A 9723-nucleotide genomic window follows, 5' to 3' on the forward strand; every position below is an offset into this window, starting at 1 on the left:
GATGAAGGCCTGAGTGTGGGCTTTGGGGGCCCCCGGGAATGGAAGGCAAAGGAGAACCAGAGGTTCTATTCTTCAGAGGGGCGAACAAGTTTCTTGAGCACCCCCAAGGTGGGGGGCTGGCCCACACTGCCTCGAGTGGTCAGTGTGACTACAACTATACCTGTTCTCATGTGGTTTAGAGGAAAGCAGGGCCTTCTTTTCAGACCCACGTGGAGGCAGGAAAAGGGCCGGAACTTGAAATCCCCACCAGCTGAGGGCGGCCTGCTTTGGACCCATCCCTGGGCGATGCTGTGGGAGCGGGTGCTTGGTGCTCTCCCTCTCTCGTTGACAGGATATTCCCCGGGCATGGCCAGGGCTCAGGGCAGAGCTGAGTGGAGGGGAACCAAGGTCTCAGGACCCTGGAAAAGACGTGCTCTAAACATAAGGACTGTCTCCTACTTTCCTGTCCCTTGATGGGTCAGTTGTGGGCAAGCATCAGCCTCGGGGGACAGGAGTTCAGGGGACTCCAGGTTTCAGGAAGCCTCAGGGGATTTCAGACCCCAAGGAGAAAATCAGAGGTCTTAGGCCCACATCAGGCCGTGTCCCTGCCAGGGAGCAGCGGTGTCCTTCGCCCCAGGGGCAGGCTCACTGTTCTCTTCAGGACTCCAGCTGGACCGACCTCCTTTAACTGGGCTTCCCACACTCCAGCAGCAACAGGGTGTATGCACACACTCACTCACACACGTCTTATCCAACCTACGGGTCAAGCTGCTGGACACCCTCCAACGTCCCTGAACTTCTGGTCACCCGCCGCAACCCCAGAAACCTCTGGTTCTCCCTTGCCTCCCTCTCCCGTGGGCCCCCACGTCCCAGACTCAGGACCTGCAAAGAACCGTGGGCTCCAAGCTGAATGCCCTCGGTCCCCTCCCAAGGGCCACTGGGGCCGGGGTCCAAGGGACGGCTCACCTGGTGGGCCCCCTGGCCCTGGCAGTCTCCCTGCCTTCCAGGCAGCCACTCACTCCTCCACTTACCCCCAGAAGCTCCACGCCCAGCCAGTGCAGGCCTCCTCCTTCTTCCCGCCCACCAGCCCGGGTCTGAGCGGTGCCCAACTCCACTTGACTCACTGAGAAGGCCTGGCTCGCCCCTCCCCCAGCCCGGTGGCCGGTAGGGTGAGGGTGGGCTGGGCCGGCGGGGGAGGTCAGGTATTCCTTCAACCCTGACTTGGGCCTGGGTAACAAAGGTCTCATTGAGCCTCTGGCTGTCTGGTCGGTGAAGCACAAACCTCTTGTATCTACTCGCTTTTGATCTCACTCCCTCTGAACCAGCCATGTATTACTCACGTCCCCCTGCCGGGCTATTGGTGTGGAGGGGCTGTTCCTCCCCTCCCTTCCTCCCCATCTCCTTTCTCTCCTTCCTTCCCCTGCTGCTCCCCTCCAGCTTTTTTATGGTTCATTTTTTTGGCAGGAGACCTGAGGCGGCTCCCCAGAAGCCCCCTCTCCTGCCTCGCTGCCCCTCCCCATCTCTGAAGCCCGTGTTCCTCCCCTCCCTCACGCCCCCACCCTGTGTCCCTCCATACCCTGTACTCCCGCACTTGTTTGAAGGTCCACGCACCGGCTCAGAGCTGGCCCCTCCACCCACCCTCACCTGGTTCTTCCCTCAGATTCCCGGCCCTGGGCACCTGAAAGGCTCAGCGCCGCCAGCCCCAGCCCACCGACAGGCCCCAAGTAAGCCCCAGAAAGGGCGGCGTCTCTCCAAGGTGTTTCTGGGGCCAGAAACCCGGGAGTGAGGGGAGAGAACATCCGTCTGGTCTTAGGCAACGGCCAGGCCAGATCTCCTTGGAATGTGGAAGAAGGGGAAGCAGGTCAGGTAGCCCAGCCTCCTCTGCTTCCTCCAATCCTGAGAATTTGGAGGCGAGAACCCTAAGTGAAAGGCGAGGACCCTAAGGACCCACCTCAAGCTGGGGCCACCCCCACTATTCCTGTCTCCTCTGGAGTCACCCCCCAAACCTTCTGCAGCTCTGCTGGGGGGCTGAGAGCTAGGGCCGAGGCAGCCCACTGGCACATTCTCTCTCTGGCTTCCCCAGCCCTGTTCCCAGGGAGAGAGGCAGTCACCTTTGAGGTCTGAGCTCTCCCCCAAAATGCCAGCAGATGCTAAGAATTCCCATGGTGGCCGGCTCTGGAGAGCTCTGCCAGCCCCCCTCCCCATGCCCACCACCTGCGGCCTCCTCCCCACCCCATCCTGGCCCTCAGGTACTCCCACTCAGCTGAGCTCAGAATTGGGGAAAGTTTCTCTTGCCCGGACAGAGGCCCCATTCTTCCTGCCGCTGGCTCTCATTGTCCCTCATGACTCCACACATTCTTGGGCCTCTAATGAGAAGCCAAGACAGCCACCTTCCCGCCCCGTGCTTGCAGCCTGGCCCTGCCACCTGCCCCTGGCAGGAGGTGGGGGAGGGGCAGGGGCGACCAGGAGAGAGTGCGAGGAGGAGGTGGGAGACCGAGGAGGAAGGAGCCGGAACTGGGAGAGACAGAGCAGAAAACGCTGACAGTGAAAGGGGCATGGAGTTGACAGCAGATGGAAACATAAGAGAAATCACAGAGGAGAAAGGGACAGGAACTGATACTTAATGGAGTGAAAAACTATGTCACGCACGCGCTAGGTCCCTGTTGCGTATAACCACTCAGTAATGTAAACACTATTATTCCCATTTAGTACATGAGAAAACTGAGGCTTACAGAGGCAGGCAGGCGGGAAGGGTTGCTCTTAGAGAGGTATCCCTGGCCTCCTATAGTTCCCCTCAGGGTCTGTCTGCATGACTGGAGGGCAGAGACACTCCCCAGCCCCTGCTGTGTGCCCTCCCTCTCCAGTAGTAGCCCCTCCATTCTTACACACCTACGGGAGAACAGAGGGCCAGCCTGGATACTGAAGCCTCTTCCACTGGGGAACAGGCTGCAGCGACTGCCTTTTTAGGGTCCCGCTATGCCCTTCGAGGGCACGCAGTCAACCTGAACCTCAGCCTAAGTCTGGTCACTGAGGTTGCAGATGGTTCCAGCTAAGGATGAGCCCGATGGGGGAGCACTCCTTTGCAAGGAGAGGAGTGGGGATGGGGCTAGCCAGCCATTCACCCTGCTGTCCATAGAAGAGAAAGCCACAGATGGAGGGAGTCAGGGGACCAGCCTGGGCTCAGCTCAAGAAAGGACTGAAGACCCAGAGCTACTCCAAAAGGAGCCAGCGGGCTCCCTGACCCCGGAAGAAGTCAAACACAAGGTGGTCAACCCCATCTCAGACCCACAGCCAGGCGCACAGGAGGTGCCCAATAAATGGTCTACTAGCGTAGAAGGGATCTTTGCACCCGGAAGGAAGCTAGATAGAGCAAATCTAAGGTCTCATCCCACTTCAAGATTTCACGAGTCAGCATTGGAGCTGACATCTCCTCTCGGAGCTTCTCAGACTTAGGTACCTTTTAGGGATGGGGGGGGTGGGGCGTTGGAGCCCAGCAACTCTGCGTCTTTGCTCACGGGGGCAGGAAACCAGGATGTTAGGAAGATTCTGAATGGGAGGCTCTCATCGCTCCACACCAACCTGAAGGAGATTAAACTGGAAGTATATATCACATTATTCTAAGGATGTTGGCTGAATGATACAGGTATGCATTTGTTGAATGAATGAACACACGGATGCGTGAATGGCTGATGAGCTTAGAAACAAGGACAAGAGATCCAGGTTCTCCCACATTCCAGGCTTGGTGTGCCTGGAGCCCCCTCATGCCTGTACTCTCCGGGAGGAGGGTTCCTGTGCTGCTGCAGGTTGTGGGTGTGGGTGGCATCTGACTCCACTCACCACGAGGAGGGAGGCGCTGCTGAAACTCCAGAGGAGCCTCAGGAATTCGGTTCTGCTACCTCTGCCCCAAACAGATGCCTAGATTTGGAGTTGTAATTAGGATGGACCAGTGGGTGTAGTCTCTGGCCCAGAACCGACCCAGGAGAAGACTAGTTCCAGATGGGTCTGCCAGTCTCCCGTGCGTGGTCCTCCAGACCTGAACCGGGCTAGCGGTGTGCTTGTACTGAAACAGGATGAGTGCCCTATTTCTGGACCCTTCAGTAGCCTCCCCCAGGGCTCAAACTCCCACTGCTCCTGGCTCTATACTCCAGAGCGTAACCAGCTCGGGTTCCCTCTTAGTGGCTGGCTCCACTGAGCAAGAAAGCACAGAGAGGTCAGGCATGAATTTTCCTTTTTCCCAAGGGTTTTCTAGAATTGTCTCAGGACCCTCAGCTCTGAGCCCTCCCTGGCAAACAGAGGGAGCTCCAGGCCTGGCAGGGTCCCTGGGCTCTTAGGGAAGAAGGGAGAAGGGAGACCTCATGCTGTCTCAGGAAATCAAGGCAGAGAGAGACCAAGGGGAAGGAGCGTGCAAGAGTGTCTCTCCAGCCTTGACGCTTCCTGCCCCTGCATCTGATTTCTACTAAGCTCCAGGACCGGGCTGTGAGAGGAAGAAGAACCCAGGGAAGTGCTTGTGTCACCAGAATCCAGCCTCCCCAAACACAGGACCCAGGCCACAGTTTTGCCTCTCAGAGCAGTTATGCTGTTAAAGAAAAATACAACGGGTCATTGGCAAACTCAATGCATTTCAACCTGAGCAGTTCATGAATTCCAAAATGTTCTGATGTTCTCCCCAGGCCCAATTCCTCCCCAACTCCTTTCCTCCGCTGCCCCCCTAAACCCACATAGGGCAACGGCAGCCCAGCCTAAAGAATTACACAGCTGGGCTCTCCCAAGCCCTTCCGGAGTACCTCTCAGAGGAAGAGGCAGGCAGAAATAAAGGGTGGGGAGAAGGTCCGTGGGGACGGCCGTTCGTTTAGCAAACGTGCCCTGGGCACAAATAATGGGACAGGCACTGTGCTAGGCACCAGGAGACAGCACTCAGGAAGTCAGCCACCAAGCAGGCAGTGCAGTGGGAAGACAGGCCCATAGGCATAGGATTGCATTCAGGGCAGTCACTGCCACCCTGATCCCTGTCTCCCCCACCACCCAGAGCCTTTATACCACCTCCTGGGGGTTACACTGAACTTGGTTCTCCCTATTTGAGGGTTCCTCCTTCCTCATAGTGCTTTTAGGAGTGGCCCAGCTGGATAGATATTCACTTCTTCGTGTGTGTGTGTGTGTGTGTGTGTGTGTGTGTGTGTGTGTGTAAGCGGAATCTTCCTCTTTCTCCTCTGCTAGGCCCCAGTAGGGTGATGGGAGCTGGAACTGAGTGACAGATAGAAACTGTTCCCAGTCCCAAGCCTTAGCCTTGTCCTCCTGAAGGATGCAAGCAGGGTTTCCAGGCCACCAAAACTGGCCCCGAAGGGGGCTTCCTAAAGGACAATCAATTCAGAGCTCTGTGATCTTAGGGCTCCCATCCCAGCCTCAGAGGGCTGAATTTCCCTCTGAAGTTAGCCCTTCTTTAAGGCTTAAGTCGGGCCAAGTTTTTCACCAGCAGAGAAAGGTACATTGAAAAATCACCAGGAGAGAGTAAAATCAGACCTGAAGAGGAATTTGTTAATGACCGTTGAGGGGAGGAGGGCAGGATACTATGTTTTCAAAGGGAGGCTGTGGAATGTCGGTCAGGAAGGGAGGGCTCTCCCTTGGGCACCCAGGCGCCCTCTCCTGACAGGTTTGGTAGAGCCGGGGGCTGGTGGCCAGCCCGGTTCCCTAGGGGCACCCTGTCATGGACCCTTTCTTAGGAAAGGGAGCAGCTATCCTCTCTACAAATGCCTCCCCCGCCCCCACCCAGCCAAGGCTCCCGCTCCCTGGCGGGCCTCCAGCTCCAGCCCCTCTTAGATGTGCAAGGGCCCTAGGGTTGAGAAGGGAGGTGGGCAGAGGACCCAGGGCCAAGAGTTGGTGGTTTTTGCTCATAGAAATGGCTTCTCTCAGCCTCCCAGGCTGGGGTCTCCTGAAGACCACTGTCCCAGGGGTACCGGACACCTCGGCTTTTCCCTTCTTAGTGCTAAACAAATGCACAGGTGTCACAAAGTCCTGATCCCTGCCTCATTTATAGCCCCGTCCCCATCCAACCCCACACCATGGGGTGAAGGCAAGGGGGGAGGCACCCAAAGCGGGTTTCTCTCTAGCTCCCTCTCATACTCCCCCCCCCCCCGCCTGAATCCTACCAGCTGCAAAAACCTTTATAAGGAACAAAGGCAATGGGGGCGGGGTGGGGGGGCTTCCCTTTGGCGGACCTGGGGCTGCGGTTGACGCAGCCCGCAGCCGGTCGGCACTGGCGCTGGCTTTCAGGTGAGTGCCTGAACCCGCATCCCGGAGTCCGCCCATGCCACAAGGACCCCTCATCGCCCAGCCAAACCCCACGGCGAAGAAGCAAGTCCTCCTCAGCTGCTCCCGGCCCTCAACCCGGCCGAGGGGGTCCCCGACTCGCAGCACTTTCTGCCTATTTGGTTTCGCTCAGTACTCACAGTTCGGATGCTAAGCCGTCTCCTCTCTCGCACTCACTTCCTTTGTCTCTTTCTCTCTCTCTCCCTCTCCAACCTCTCTCTCCCTCTCCAACCTCTCTCTCTCTCTCTCTCTCTCTCTCTCTCTCTCTCTCTCTCTTCCCTCCTTGTCTGATTCTCTGCTGTAGCTTCCAGTGGAGAAAAATAATTATTCTTCTCAATGGGTTCGCACGGGGCGCACGCACACACGCGCGCACGCGCGCGCGCACACACACACACAGACACACACACACACACACACACACACACACACACCGCCGTGGTACCCAATCAATGCACAAATCTTCGGGGTCCCTTTAACCTCTGCGGATGACTCCGGGAGTTAATTATGAAGCCTATTTCGGCGCAGCATAAATATGCATTAAGGTATGATATGACAACCGATGCGCTGAACTTCAGGGAACTGGCATTTAGACAGACTTCGTCTCGCCGCCACCACCCCCCCCACCCCCGCCACCCCACCCCACCCCCGCATAGCCCCAAGATCCACCTCCACAGCCTCTCTCCCTCCCGGGGCTAGCAGTGGCCCCAGCGAGCTCCCACCCGGGTGGAAGCGGGCCGCGTAACCGCGTCGGCGCGGCACCGCTGGCCCGGAGACCCCCTCGTGCGCCCCCTGCGGTCGGGGCAGACCTTCAGCCGGCGACTCTCCTTCCCCCCCACGCCCGCAGGCCCGGCCCGGGCCGCTGCGCTTCCCCGCCTCCCGCACGCTCCCCGTCTGTGAACAAACTCCGCGCTCAGTCCTTTGAGCAGCGGGCAAGAGCGGGACCGCTACCTGCCCGCACGCCCGAGTCCGGGGCTGAGCGCGAAGGACCCGGGACGCGGTTCAACTCGCGTTCAGGCCCAGCCGCCTCGCGTCTTCGGGTCCCGCCGCCCCCCGGGCCGGTCCCGACCCACACACACAGACACGCATTTGCACACGAGCGCGCACACACAGGCACGCACACGTATGTGCACACACAGGCACTCCCGCGCGCGCTCACGCCTGCACACACTCAGGGTTATAACAAAGGAAGAGGGGGCCAGCGCTGCCTTACTTTTCTCTCTCTTCTCCTCTCTTTTGCAGCCCCCCAGCCCCGGGCCGGCGTGCCCGGCCCACCCCGCCCTCCGCGCCAGTCCGACGGCGGCTGCGGCCGGCATTCCCCGGCAGCGCGTCGGGGCGGCAACTTCGCGCCCGGGCGCCCGCGCCTCGCAGCCCGGCGGGCGGGAGACAAAAGCTGCGGCGCCGCCGGAGGCCGCGCGGCCAAGGTGTGCTCGCTAATTGTCAGGAAATGTGTGTGTGCGCGCCGGGAGCCCGCAGGGGCGGGGAGGGGGCGGCGGCGGGAGGGGGAGAGGGGACGAGGAGACCCACCCCCCCCCCACCCCCCAGTCCCTGCCACTCGCCAGCGCCGGGCACCCGAACCGGGATTAGAGAATAAATTATCTGCTCTCTTCTCATTGGGCTGTGGCTGAGGACGCCGTCGGCGGCGCCGGGCTGGGAGCTCGCCCGGCTCTTTGCATTCACCGCACAGCTCCGGCTCGCCTCGCTTCGCGGGGGCCGAGAGCTCCGGGCCTTGGCTCCAGACACCAGAGGACACGGGCCGGCTGTCCGCGCCGCCCCTCCCCCGCTGCCCGCCTCAGCCTGACCCCTCTCCCCTCCCGAATCTGGTGCCTTGGGGACGTAGAGACTGAGAAAGAGAAGCCCAGAGGATGGAAATCTCAGAGTCCCTCCCACCCCTCTCTCGTTTCACCCCCTCTCCTAGGAGAAAGACGTGGGGGGTGGGGTGGGGGTGGGGGGTCACTGGGGTCGGACACCTCAGCCAAGCCCACCTCAGTCCCTGAGAGTTTGGGGAGCCCTCTGAGAGGATACCTCCCAGGACCAAGTCCCCCTCCTTGGGAGTCATCTCCTGCCCTCCACCCGGCAGTAACGACAAAGAGGAGACGGCACTCAGGTCTTTGCTTTCTCCTCCATCCAGCCCCACCAGCTCCAGCAGAATCTTGCTCCCCACTTTCCTGAGCCTTTCCGTGGCCCACCTGGGAAGACAGGTCATTAACTGCAAAGGAAATGTGCTCTGGTTCAAAGCAGCTCCCTGCCAAGAATGCATTCATTCATTCATTCATTCAGCAACATGCAGGACCACCCCTGCTGTGACATGGGCTAGGCACCAGGAATACAAAGGGGAAAGATTCAGATGACACAGTCACATCAAAATAAAATAAAATAACAACTGTGCAAGAGGTGCTATATCAATACACAGGCCACTTTGAACCCAGAGGCAGAAGTGACTAACTTCAGCCATTCATTCAACAAATAATTTAGCATGTCTTAAGTGCCAGGCTCTGTGCTGAGCCAGTGGGCTTGGTGCCCACCCCCCTGGAGCAGACAGTCTGGTGGACAAGATGGGCACTGGCTGGTGTGACATGAGCTAATCAGAGAAACAGGGGGGAAGGGGCAAATAGCAGGGGCTCTTAATCTCCTCTGGGGAGCCCAGAAAGGCTTGTGTGAGAAAATGAGATCTAAGTCAAGCCCTAAAAGATGAAAAAGAGATAACTACGTGAAGATGTGATGGGAGGGGGGGGGCGGTGGAGGACAACGGAAGAGTTCTGGGCAGAAAGAACTTTCTAGAAAGGCCCTTGAGCTGCTGGTAACTGGCTCATTAGAAGGCAAGTAATCTGCCACCTTGCAGAGAGGGAGATGGGCCGGAGAAGAACTAGGAGAGCTGCCTGGATTAGTATTTACAGATATAACCCAGGGCAGACTTCTCCATGTCCCACAGCTTAATGTTCTGGAAGAGGCTCACTTGTATGCTGTTATGTCTCATTCTAGGCCAACCCCATAACCCACCGCCATTTTGCTTCTAGTCACTGTCTGTTGCAACCAGACCAACTCTGTGCCTTCTAAAGACAACACTAAAACCAAGAACATAGACGAAGGCAGCCCTGCTTCAATGTATCACTTCTCAGAGGCTTGGACCACTATTTGCTCTGTCATTCAGTGATTCGGTGACCTGTGGCCCTCACATGGGGAAGCTGTCCTTAGAACTGGCCTAGACTCCTTTCCATGTGCTGAGATTGGATGCTTTCCAAGCAGTTCTGCATTTATAATCCCTAGATTCTCACAATAGTCCTGTGAGTTAAGTTTATCTCCAACAGACAGATGAGGAAACTGAGAGTCAGAAACGGAGTGGCCTGCCTGGTGCCACATACAGTTGCTGTGGCCAGGCAGAGTTTATGGCTCCCCATCTTCTCTCCACCAGATTTTAGGTATTTGCCAGCCTCCTCTCCTCAT

This window comes from Neofelis nebulosa, chromosome 15 (assembly GCF_028018385.1).
Source record: "Neofelis nebulosa isolate mNeoNeb1 chromosome 15, mNeoNeb1.pri, whole genome shotgun sequence".
Lineage (NCBI taxonomy): Eukaryota > Metazoa > Chordata > Mammalia > Carnivora > Felidae > Neofelis > Neofelis nebulosa.